The 13421-nt window shown below is 40.4% G+C and overlaps 1 pseudogene; it reads left to right on the forward strand.

Annotated features, from left to right (window-relative positions):
* The first annotated feature begins 818 nt into the window (after positions 1–818).
* LOC139083550 (small ribosomal subunit protein uS15-like) lies at positions 819–12838 on the forward strand (annotated as a pseudogene).
* Positions 12839–13421: the final 583 nt, after the last annotated feature.

A 13421-nucleotide genomic window follows, 5' to 3' on the forward strand; every position in this document is an offset into this window, starting at 1 on the left:
TGTAATGGTTAGTGGAGACTCAGATGTCACAAATCTGTGCCCAGAGCACATTTGGCACCCTAATAGTCTAAAATGAGACAAAGGTCAAGTCACTAATACATTAAAAGGAAAAGAAAACTGTTGGATGCTAGCTTTCACCCAGGAACGTGTCATAAGGGAGGGCAAGGAACAGAAAAAGGAGACCTAGGAGTCCAGAAAAGCCAGACTGTGAAAAAACAATATGGATGTCTAGCGTCCTTGACAAAAACAAACCAATGACCAAAAAGGACAGACTCAGCAACTCCAGAGGGGCGTAGACCCCATTTTAGGGGACCTCTCCTCAGGTCACAGGCCCAACACAAAGACAGACTCAGCGACTTCAGGGACAGTTTAACTCCATCGAAGGGGAGCCCTTCTCCCATCACAGACCCAATTCAAAGACAGAATCAGTGTCTGCAGGGGTAGCTCAAATCCCCACCTCGTCACTCAAGGGAAATTATTTCTGTAAAAGACTCAAACCCCTGAGTAGTCAACAGGGATTGCTCCCATTTTGCCAGAGTCAAGCATCAGCCCTTCCAGAGTGGACAAGTCCTGTGGTCCTTCCAACCAAAGCCGACTCTCCCTCCCCTAAACCTGTCAACCCCCAAATGGGGATTCAAACCCCAAATCCAGGCCCCAACAGGCATGCTTTTGTGAGACAACTTAAAGAAAGACCTCTTATAGCCATGCAGTGGGTTTGCTGCCACCTCCTCCATTGAGAGAGCCACCAAGCAAAGTGCTCAGTGTGGCTCTTGGGTCTCCTGAGGGGGCAGTGACATGAAGATGGTGGCACAGGCACCATGAAGGGGCCAGTGCCCCATTGGAAGCCCACTTGTCATCGAAACCGAAGTGGGTTCCCTCCTGGTGAGCTAAATCAGACTCTACACCAGAAGTAGTTGTCTCACAAACTAAAGTATATTTGCGGTAAATAGGAGACCATGAGGAATCATTTCCATAGTCATGGCGTCCCCATACAAAGGGAAGAAGGGACATTTATTTGGGCTGGGGAATGAATATTGAAAAGAGAGGTGGATATCCTCTTGCACAGGCTCTGTTGGGAAATATGATTTCACACACACTGCAGCTGATGGTAATAAGACCTAAGCTCCACCAGGAGAGATCTTAGCACTAAAAATAATGCAAAGGTCACAGGCACAGCTTTCATGGTCAGACCTGTTCCAGTTCACGATGGTTGGTGGTGGTATCTCCTAAACATAAAAGGAAGAAGAACAATGTGGAAAAGTTGAAATACCCCAAATTACCATTTAGTTCCTTCCAGTAACTAACCTGTGGCAGTCATTTGCATTCGTGATGTGAGTGTAAGATATTTGTGTAGACTGATCAGCACTGAAATAAAAGTCACTTATGAAGACGGTGTCAAAGTGCCACAAGCAGAAGATTTTCTAAACCATATAACAGCATTGCCTGAAAGTTACAGACAATCTGTTGCAGTGCTACTGAAAGGTTTTCAATGTCTCCTTGGGAGACGTTCCTTCACAGCTACGTGTAGCTCAGTTCAATGAAAATGTGCTTTCCTAGGGGCCAGCCCAGTGGCACAGCAGTTAAGTGCGCACGTTCAGCTTTGGCAGCCCGGAGTTCACCAGTTCAGATCCCCGGTGCGGACATGGCACCGCTTGGCAAGCCATGCTGTGCCAGTCGTCCCACATATAAAGTAGAGGAAGATGGGCACAGATGTGAGCTCGGGGCCAGTCTTCCTCAGCAAAAAGAGGAGGATTGGCAGCAGATGTTAGCTCAGGGCTAATCTTCTTCAAAAAAAATAAGAAAGAAATGTGCTTTCCTGACATTTGAGAGAGAGCTTGAGTGAAGTCTGTGGACTGCAATGTGTGAGGCACTTACCTACATGATCTGAAACAAGTAGAAGTCAGGGCTTTTCAGTATAGAGTACTTTTCTTGAATATGTGTTATAGATATTCTTTCCCAGCTGTAGTGAAATTTTTATTTGAGGAAGATTAGCCCTGAGCTAACTACTGCCAGTCCTCCTCCTTTTGTTGAGGAAGCCCAGCCCGGAGCTAACGTCCATGTCCATCTTCCTCTACTTTATACGTCGGACGCCTACCACAGCATAGCGTGCCAAGTGGTGCCACGTGAACACCTGGGATCCGAACTGGTGTGCCCTGGGCCGCCGAGAATCGGAACATGTGAACTTAAAAAAGCTGGCCAGTGGGCTGGCCTCTGTAGTGAAATTTGTAATAGCCCTCCTATTGCAGCTCCTGGCATGGTGAGGTCACCAATAGTCTTTCTTCATCTCATGCACAGGAGAGCCTGTGTGTAGGCTGTTCAGCATTGAATTAATAGTCACTTATGAAGATGATATTAAAGAGCCACAGGCAGGAGTCTTTCTAAACTGCATACCCGCATTGTCTGAAAGTTACAGATAATCTGTCCCAGAGGTAGTGAAGGGTTTTCAATCTCTTTAGATGAATCCCTTCACAGCTACCGGCAGCTGAGTTCAGCAGGAACATGCTTTCACATCAAGGGAGAGAGAGCCTGACTGAAGGCATGAACTGCAATGTGTGTCATTGTTCTCACTAGCACGATCCTAAACCGCTAAATGCCAGAGCTTTTCTCCACAATGTACTTTGCTTGATTGTGTGTGAGATATATTCTTTCCCAGCTCTAGTGGAATGTTTAAAAACTCTCCTAGGAAAATGTCACTTGAAGCTTCTGACAAGCTGATCTCAGTCATAATTTTCCTTCCACACATGTGCTTGAGAGCCTGTGTCTAGACTGCTCGGCATTGAATTAAAAGTCACTTATGAAGATGATATTAAAGAGCCACAAGCAGGACGTTTTCTAAACATCCTCTATTGTGGTGCCATAGACATAGCCTAAGTTAAAAGTTTGTGTTATATTATTTTGGCTTTGTCATCATCTCACTATTGCAAACATCACTGTAGTAGACACTGTGTCTCCCCATCCCTTGTCACGTTGAGCCACCTCTGACGTGGCCTACAGCCATGGTAGACTGTTTCTGGCTTGCTGGAAGCTTCCCACTTTGAAAATTTCACTTCTTTTTCCTGAGGACAGACTGTCTTGACAGCTTGCTTAGACCATACGTAAGACAGTTTGGTATTGCCTGAGACTCATGTGTCAAGGAGCAGTACTCAACCAGTAAGGGACAGGAACCAATGGATAAACACTGAAGCTTTCCTAGTCTTCTTTTGAACAATTCCTAGAAATGTAGAAGTGTTCTGAAGGATGTGTCAAAGCATTTCAAGTGATGGATCTTTAGTTGCTTACAACAGTAATCTATACTTTATTGCACATTTCAGTAACTTTCTCTCTTCTCAGCTGCACATTCCTTATTCCCTCATTTTTGCTTCCTGAAACCACCTACCAAATAAATATTGTATACCCAAGTCCTTGCCTCAGGGTCTGCTCTTGGGGCAATTTCCATTCTTACAATCCTAGTCTCTTGCATGCCATTAGTAAAATGAGGCCACACTTATCTATAGCACAAATGACACTCTACGGAGTCTTGATAATAAGACATATTGATAATATTGCAATACTGGATAACTGAAAGCCCTATCAGAAACCATTAATATCTGAGGCACAGACAGCATCAATATCCCTGACCTGAGCATCAGCATCTCTGCTTAGACAACATTCTAGGTGAAGCTTTCCATAAATGCTTGTGTCTGGAGCTGATCTGATGGTGTTGCATCAGTTATCCTGTATCTTTTGTCTCCTACCACCACATCTAAAAAGAACTGCACTAGCATACACAGGGTGAAAACTGACAGACAGGTTCTATGGTTCCCTGAGCTGAAATGAACCCAGACCACAGCAAGTGAAAACACCAAATCTTAACCAGGAGACCACCAGGGCTGGCTCTATTTGCAAAAATCCTGACCTATTAAAATTCCCTCTTCTACTGAAATACAACCGATGGCAAATCTAGGGTGACTTTTTATTTCAGTAAGTATATGTCACTGAAACAAAGATTCTGTAGAACAACCCCAGTTTTTTCCTGTTTCTTTAGAATCTTGTTTGATTTTGCACTTGTTCCTGATAAGAGTTATTTTAATATTTTACATATAGTTTTTTACAAGTTTGTTATGAAAAGAAATATTTTATAGTTCTACCAAAATAAATTCTCAATAAATTGTAAAAATTACCTGATCCTAATAATTTTATGTTACAATTGTGGATGAGAAATAATATTGAAAGTTAATTTATAAATAGCTTCTGAAATGATTTCAAGAGTATGTTCCATTGGTCTCTAACAGTAGAATTTGAAACTTATTTAAGCCTAGGTTGTATTAGAGACAAACTGCGTCTTGATATGAGCTCTTGGTGTCCACCAGCAACATAGAGACTGACTGTTGACACTAGGAATCCTTCTGTCTTATGATTTGTCACTCTGAGAAAAATGGAAATTTGTTTTTATTGATATTAAGTCATTTAATAGGTCTTTCTTAGAGACATAGAGTCTTGTATTTTAAAGACACTTGAGAAGTTTCTTATCTTGTCTAAAACATCCATCAATCCTGTCAATTCAAAGGCAGATAACATTCCTCTTGATATTAATGTGAAATATACTGCCTATAACGACTATTCATTATTCCATATATGTCTAAGCCGTGTAATTTATCAGTAAGGATGCTGGACTCTATTGTTTAGTTCATAACAGCTTCACGTCAACTTAGCAGTGAGCAGAGATTTGAGTCTAGGGAAAGAGACTAGAGCAGATAGCAATAGAGCAGAGTCTGACTTGAATTGATAAAACTTTCAAGGTACTTGGTCTTCACATCTAGAATTAGTAATAAGTAAATTATTTGATTTAACCTAATCGTACACAGAGATCTGTTGAGACCCACTCCTGAGCTTGCTGCATGAAGCATGCAAAATAGTTTCAGAAGTGTCTGAAGTCCCTGAAGACCTTCACACTGAAAGATGTTTATTTATGACCCTATTCCCTGAATGAGGGCCAGAATTCCCAAATAAAGGTCTCATTACCCACAGAAAGAAAGACAAATTGAATGTTCATTACTCAAGTCTCCACTAGAGTGAAAAAGTGGAGATAGACAAGGGACTCTCTTAGGTGATCATTTTGAATAACCATCACATGATATGATTCCACTTTTTGTTTGTGTGTTTTGAATGGTAACCCTACATTTGCTGGGAAATGTTGCTTCTGGCCCAGGGATGCAAGCAAATCCAGCAGTTGGAAAACAAAGGATTCTGGCTCCAATGTTTAATTTTAATGTGAGTATTATGAATAAAATTGAATGCCAGACCTTCATTCTTCTTTTTAATAATAGAAGATTATTTTCTTTATTCTTTTTTCTTTTGTTTCTTTTGCTGGGAAAGATTCACCCCAAGCAACATCTGTTGCCGATACTCCTTTTTTCCTCCTCGAAGCCTCAGCACATAGTTGTATATTGTAGTTCTAAGTCCTAGAACTAGAGTTCTACGTGAACTGCCAGCACAGAATGGCTACTGACACACGGCTGGTGTTCTTCCATACCCAGGAGCTGAGCCCAGGCCAGCAAAGTGGAGCATGCTGAACTTGAACTGCTAGGCCATCAGGGCTGGCTTGCAAAACCGCAATTCTTAAGTCAACAAAGCCTTCATGGGCCAGCCCGGTGGCGCAGTGGTTAAGTGTGCATGTTCTGCTTCAGCAGCCTGGGGTTTGCTGGTTTGGATCCCAGGTGCGGACATGGCACTGCATGGCAAGCCACGCTGTGGTAGGCGTCTCACATATAAAGTAGAGGAAAATGGGCACAGATGTGAGCTCGGTGCCAGTCTTCCTCGGAAAAAAAGAGGAGGATTGGCAGATGTTACCTCAGGGATAATCTTCCTCAGACAAAAAAGCGATAAGCCTTCATGTATTTGCCATAAAAATCAGAGGATGTAAAACATAAATTCAAAATATGAATTGTTGTAATGATACTGAATATCAATTTTTCATTGAAATTCATAAAGCACCTATCATATACCTCACCCAATTTCCAGCTTGTCGTAAAAAATTATTTGGATAGAAAATATATTTTTTCATATAAACCTGTGATCTCTCTTCAAGCAAAAATAAGCATTGTAATAAATACCGACAACATTTTTTATTTTACTTTTTGTCTGGAATTTGCTAGTCTATAAGCTTTTTCATAAAAAAGAGTATGTCTAAATGGTTTGTATTAACAGCTTGTAAAATAGCATTCAGGAAATAGTCAATGTTCAAAAGATATTTGTTGGCTGACTGATGGAGTGAATGATGAATAAGTGAATGAATGAATACAATATACACTCTAAAATTCTGAAATAAAATATATGATTTTCGTTCCCAGTGCTGGATTCTACCTTTAATGAGATTTTAACTTTGATAAAGAAACAGAGGCAACTTGTGTATCATTCTATAGAATATTTACTATTTTAGGGGAGGACACAAGTGTTCTTTCTTCATTTTGGTGTTCCTAATAGCTAATAAGGATGTTGCACATTCTAGGCTCTAAAATAATGAAGTAACAGACAACCTGTGGACAATGCAGAGGAAATTACAAAGATTTCTCCCAACTTTGAGCTATTCATTACAATGAATTTATATCCTTGAGGTTAGCTCCAGAGTCCAAATATCCACCTGAAGTTCATGTTCCTTCCTGTGTCATTTCCTTTGTATATTGTCTGTTGTGTGACCAAAGGCAGTCTGTACCATGCTCAGTTAACAATACTTTCATTCCCACATCAGCTCTGTCAATTTCCTCATCTAGTTAGCATTTCCATAATTTTGCAAAGCTTTTTTGAAAAAAGTATTGCTTTTACTCTTTCCATTGTTATTGATGCTTTATATTACAGCTTGATGTCTCATTTGAAGCTTATCATTTATTGTACAAGAGGCATTTCACATTTCCTAAGTTTTGGTTTGTTATTAATAAACTTACCTTGGTCAAACAGATAAAATTATAAGACACGACCATCACGTGTATCACAAAATTTCACCTTGCTAAATATTTGTAGGTAACACACCCACACACACCTACATACATATGCATACACACACATATGTAAATATGCAGAAAATGACATTATAGAGACCATATTTCCATAACCCACATTAAACAATAGTTTTGCCTGATAAGATTAATAAAGTACTACATAATTACTTATAAGCTAAGTTTGCACTCATACAGTGTTCCCCATTCCCATTCCCTCTACCCTGTCTGGAGGCAACAACTATCAAGTGTTAGAATCTTTTTTCTATTTTTCCAAATCTTTTCATATTTTTATTGAGGTAACAACACTTTAACAAGAGATCCACACTCAAGTTTTTAAGTATACAATACAGTAATGCTAACTATAGGCACAATGTGGTACAGATCTCTAGAACTTAATCATCTTGCATAACTGAAACTTTCTACCTATTACATAGCAACTCCTATTTCCCCTTCCCCCAGCCCCTGGCCACCACCATTCTACTCTCTGCTTCTATGTGTTTGGCTATTTTATATGCCTCATATAAATGGAATCATGAAGTATTTGTCCTTCTGTGGCTAGCTTATTTCACTTAGTATAATGTCCTCAACTTTCATCCATCTTGCCTTCTGAAAAAATAAAATGAATTTAGCGTTATGTTCTTGGATAAATAAATTATACTCCCTATTGTTAGTTATGTGGTTTTTAAATTTATATAAGTAGGGACCTGCCCCATGACTGAGTGGTTGAGTTTGTGCGCTCCACTGCAGCGGCCCAGGGGTTCGCCGGTTTGGATTCTGGGCGTGGACATGGCACCTCACGTCAAGGCATGCTGAGGCGGCATCCCACATGCCACAACTAGAAGGACCCACAACTAAGAATATACAACTATGCATCAGAGGGCTTTGGGGAGAAAAAGGAAAAAATAAAATCTTTAAATTTACATAATTAGATTTGTGATGTTTACATTATTTTGTGATTGGCACATACATGTATATTTTGCTCAATCATAAGATTTGGACATTTAATTATTTTGATTGCTATGGATTTGGTTCATGAATTTAAACTAGATGAGCATTATGTTTGCTTCTGTGTCTTCTTTATTAAGAACAATACTGCACTTCACATATTTTTATTCCCCAGTTTGCTCACACACAATAATGCATCTAGGGGCCGGCCCAGTGGGGCAGCAATTAAGTTCACATGTTCTGCTTTGGCGGCCCAAGGTTCATCAGTTCGGAACCCGGGTGCAGACGTGACACCACTTGGCAAGCCATGCTGTGGTAGACGTTCCACATATAAAGTAGAGGAAGATGGGTACACATGTTAGCTCAGGGCCAGTCTTCCTCAGCAAAAAGAGGAGAATTGGCAACAGATGTTAGCTCAGAGCTAAACTTCCTTAAAGAAAACAAAAAAGAAACAACATAAGTGGGGTGCTAAGACTTCCTTCACTTATTGTGTTGCTGCCAATTTCTCCACTTAGTTCTTTTAAAACTTGCTTTAAATTCTTTTACTGTGTATTTATCCAAAGAACATGAAATCAACAATTCAAAGAGATTTGTTGCACACCTATGTTCATTGTAGCATTATTCACCATTGCCAAGATATGGAAGCAACTCAAGTGCCCATAATGGGTGAATGGATAAAGAAGATGTGGCATATATATATATATATATATATATATATATATATATATATATATGTATATAGTGGAATGCTACTTACCATAAAAAATGGAATAGTACTTACCACAAAAAAAAGACAATATCGTGCCATTTGTGACAACATGGTGGACCTTGAGGATATTATACTCAGCAAAATACATCAGTCAGAGAAAGACAAAACTCATCTGTGAAAGATAAACACTTAGATAAGGGGAACAGATTAATGGTTACCAGAGGGATAGGGGTGGGGTGGGCAAAAGGGGTAAAGGGGTACATATGTATCATGATGGATGAAAACTACGTTATTGATGGTGAACACGATGCTGTTTATACAGAAACTGATATTTAGTAATGTACACCAGAAACTTACACCACGTTATGAGCCAATATGACCTGAACAAAGTCAACAAAAAAGAAGCTAGGATATCCACCAATCCCTAATGCCCAGATCTTTAATGTACTCCAGCCTCCTCCATCTCCCCAAGGCCCAGATAGCCAGTGAGATTCCATTCCATACTGTGTGCACCAGCCTGAGTACACCACTGGTTTGTACTACTCTCCACATCTCTTTTTTCTTTCTCTTCTCTTCTCGTTTTTCCTCTCCTCTCCTCCCCTCTGCTCTCCCTTCCTCTCTCCTCTCCCTTCCCCTTTTCTTTTCTCCATCTCCCCTGTCCCCGCTCTTATTCTCTTTCTTCTTTATTTCATTCATCAAATATTTATTGACACTTACTATATGTGGGACACTCTATCAGGCAATGGGAACATAATATTAGAATTTACGGTTGGATAGAGAGGTGAATATTAATAAAATGATCACAAATTGTGATGAATTGTATAAAGAACAGAGAGACATAATAGATTCCAGGGACCTGGTCTGATCTGCAGTGTTTCAGAACACAGCTGTAGTTTTAAACTTAGATCTGAGAAATGAGTTGAATTTACTAAAATTCCTTTTTTTCTCTTTTGTTTCATTTCTGAGAGGGTCCCCATCTGCCACCTGCTGATACATATGACTCAATGTAATGTTTTTATACATTCTCTCTTGCTATGCTAAAATTTTCCTACTAATCTATAAAGATTCTCTGAAACTACGTTTTGGACACATATTTGATACTTAAGTGTAAAGACGATATCAGTGCAAAATTGACCTTGCTTCTCCCCCATTGACTGGTGTCCCCCTAAACATATGTCTCCCTTGCCCTTCTTTGCCCTCTGGTTTTCTCAAATTGCCCAACCCCTTGGTTTCCATCACTAGGTTTGGTCATGGTCTCATCTAGAAACCAGGCTAGATTCAATCTCTGTAACTTCTTCATCCCTGTTTCTTCTTTCTGCTAATTTTTCATGAAATGAAACACATCAAAAATCTTATTAAAGGAAATTTTCTAATGTCATTGATATACCTTACAGATTCTAAGGCAGAAAAATGCATTTTAATCATATTTTAAATTGCAAAGTATGATTGAAATCAGTTTTACTTGGTACAGCTGAATGTTGGCAAGTGGGTGGAGAAAATAGAAATTCGAATTCAGTGTTACTGATGCTGTAAAATCTGGAGGGTTTATTGGCCATGTCTACCACAATTTTAAATGTACACGTTCCTTGACCCAGCAGATCCTCTTCCAGGACATACTTCTAAAAGGTTTGTAAAGATGTATGTCAAGAATCTTCACCACTTCAGTTATAATAAAAATTTAAAACAACAAAAAGGTCCACCACTAGTTATTGGAGAAATCGGTAGTTCAATCATACACAAAGAATCTTGCTGCCAATAAAAACGATGAGATAAATCAGATGGACTGACATGGAAAGGTGTTCACAATATATTGTTAAGTGGAAAAAGTCTAGCTACAGAGAAATATAGGAGTATGAACCTATTTCTGAAAAAAGATTACAAACAGCAACTCTGAAAGAATATGTCAATACTAGTCATCTCTGGGTGGAAGGATATCTGGGTACATTCCTTTCCCAATGCATCACCTCTGTAAAGTTTCAACTTCCACAATGAGCATGTATTATTTTGTTAAATAAGTAATCATGGCTGTATAATATTATTATATATTAAGTTACAGTGGAGTTTTCCCCTCCTATTCCCTTCCCTTTATTTGAGAAATTTCTGTCCTTCATTTCCTCAAGGAATGTAACAGAATTTTTTTAAAAAACCCTTCCAAGCTTTCTGGCTTTTGTGTTCCAAAATCATAAGCCCTCGGGGGAGAGAATTTATTATGTGTATAAACAAAATGTTTCATTCAGCAGCAAGAGGAAAGTAGAGTCTCCTTTGGACTCGGGAAAGATCCCACCTGACTGAAGTGATGAGGGAGAGAAAGCCTGAGAGGCCATCAGAGGGAGAACGAGAGCTTTTGATTTCCCAGAACAGAAATAATCTACATACTGTTCTCAGTAGCTGGTTGGTGGGCCAGGGAAGAGGGATAGGAATAGGTAAGATTCCAGAAAATAATTGTATCTAGGCCAGGAGTTACAACTCAGAGGCCTACATGGGCTACATAGGTGACATAAAGGAGGGAAGCACAATGGTTGTAAAGGACTATGAAGGAGTGATGGGCCATGCCATCCTGGAACAGCTGTTACTCAGGGTCTGCCTACTATTATGCAACAGGAGCAGGGGCCCAGCATTGCCAGACTTTTTGATTTTTGCTTCTTATTCTCCCCAGAGCCCCCACTATAGAGTTGTATATTCTGGTTGTAGGTCCTTCTTGGTTGTGCTCTGTGGGACATAGCTTCAGCATGACCTCGTGACTGGTGCCATGCCCTTGGTCAGGATCTGAACCAGCAAAACCCTAGGGCACTGAAAGAGAGCATGTGAACTTAACTTCTCAGCCACAGGGCCAGCCCCCTTTTCAATTTTTTACATCAAAGTTTAAGTTAAAAACTCAATTTTTAATTGGCTCAAATGTGCAGGTCAAACTAAGAGTACCTGTCTGAGCACATTTGGGCTACTATAACACAATATCACAGACTGGGTGGCTTATAAACAACAGAAAAATTTCTCACAGTTCTAGAGGCTAGAAAGTGTAAGGTCAGGCACCAGAAGATTCAGTATTTGGTGAAGTCCCATTTCCTGGTTCATAGTCATCTTCTCACTGTGTCCTCACATGGTTGAAGGGGTAAGGGAGCCATCTAAGACCTCATTTTTAAGGGCACTAATATCATTCACAAGCATTCCACCCTCATGACTTAAGCACCTCCCAAAGGCTCTACCTCCAAATACCATCATTTGGAAGTTAGGATTTCAACATACGAATTTGAGGGAGGGACATAAACATTCAGTCCACTGCAGTACCTATGTGTTAATCCCAACTTACAGGTCACACTCGTGTGAGCTGATGAAGGCAGAAGTGGCAGCCTCATGAAAAAAAATCCCGTTTCCAAACATTGGACAAGTAGTAGGAGCTGTGAGTATTTCTCTCCACAGATGGCAGTGTAGACCAGGACCACATGCTCCTTCCCACCTCCAATGCTCTGCTTCAGACCCAGAATAGATCTTGTATTAAATAAGAGAAATGAGGAAACAAGCAACCCAAAAGGACTTGATGTGATGCTTTTTATCTGCTAGTCTATGTGAATGGAGACATAGAGTCTGAAATGATATTGAGTAAGAAAAGAAACAATCATTAATAATATAGACTAGTTTTTGTAACCCTTGTGGGAAAAACAGAAGTGCTCTGCCCAATCCCCTGGGGAGCCAGCTTTTTCTTGAGAACTGCAGCCCTGGGGCATTTTTTTTTGCTGCCTGACCACTGCCATCATAGGTCACATGTATGTTCCTGGGAAGGACTTGTCCCAGTAGGCTCTGCCCCTCTGCCACAGCACCCCCACCTGGCTGAAGATGATGTCTGATGACACAAAAGAGCAGATCTACAAACTGGCCAATAAAGGCCTGACTCCCTCACAAATTGATGTGGTCCTGAGAAACTCACATGGCACTGCACAAGTATGTTTTGTGAGAGGCAATAAAATCTTGAGAATTCTTAAGTACAAAGGACTCAAAGTCTTAATTCTTACTTAAGAAAGCTGTTGCAGTTTGAAACCATCTTGAGAAGAACAGAAAGGATAAGGATGCTAAATTCCATCTGATTCTGATTGAGAGCCACATTTACCAGCTGGCTAGATATAAGACTAGACGAGTGCTCTCCCTCAATTGGAAATGTGAGTCATCCACAGCCTCTCCCTGGTTGCATAAATTTATCTATGTACTCAAGCAATAAACCATTGTTTAACTAGAAAAATAGAGAATCACAGTCCTGGGCTGGCTTTGCCTGACTGCTCCTGCTGTCTCTTCCTTCCCACCAACTCCATAGATGGTGCTTTCTTTTCCTGTCCAGCCCATGCCAGGAAGCATCAGTGCTCCATCTTCCACCACTGTCATCAGGACACAAGAGAAAGGTAGGTCCATGTAAGTGGGGTTGTTAGTGAGAGTCAGAGGGGAGCACTTTTATTTCTGGGATTGTGAGAAAAATGAGCTTCTGGAATCCCCAGCTGGAACCCAGAACAAAGAGAAACAATGTAATAGTGAGGGTTTGGTTTCCACGGTGCATTGAATAGTATAAATTCGCCATATTAAGTCATGCCGTGAGGGCTGCCCTGGAAAACTAAGCCAACTCTTGATTTAAAAAATGAGATATTGGAGGGGCCGGCCCCATGTCCAAGTGGTTAAGTTCACATGCTCAGCTTCAGCATCCCAGGGCTTTGTTGGATTGGATCTGGGGCATGGATCTAGCACCACTCATGAAGCCATGCTGAGGTGGCATCCCACATAACACAACGAGAAGGACCTACAACTAGAATATA

This window comes from Equus przewalskii, chromosome 1 (assembly GCF_037783145.1).
Source record: "Equus przewalskii isolate Varuska chromosome 1, EquPr2, whole genome shotgun sequence".
NCBI lineage: Eukaryota > Metazoa > Chordata > Mammalia > Perissodactyla > Equidae > Equus > Equus przewalskii.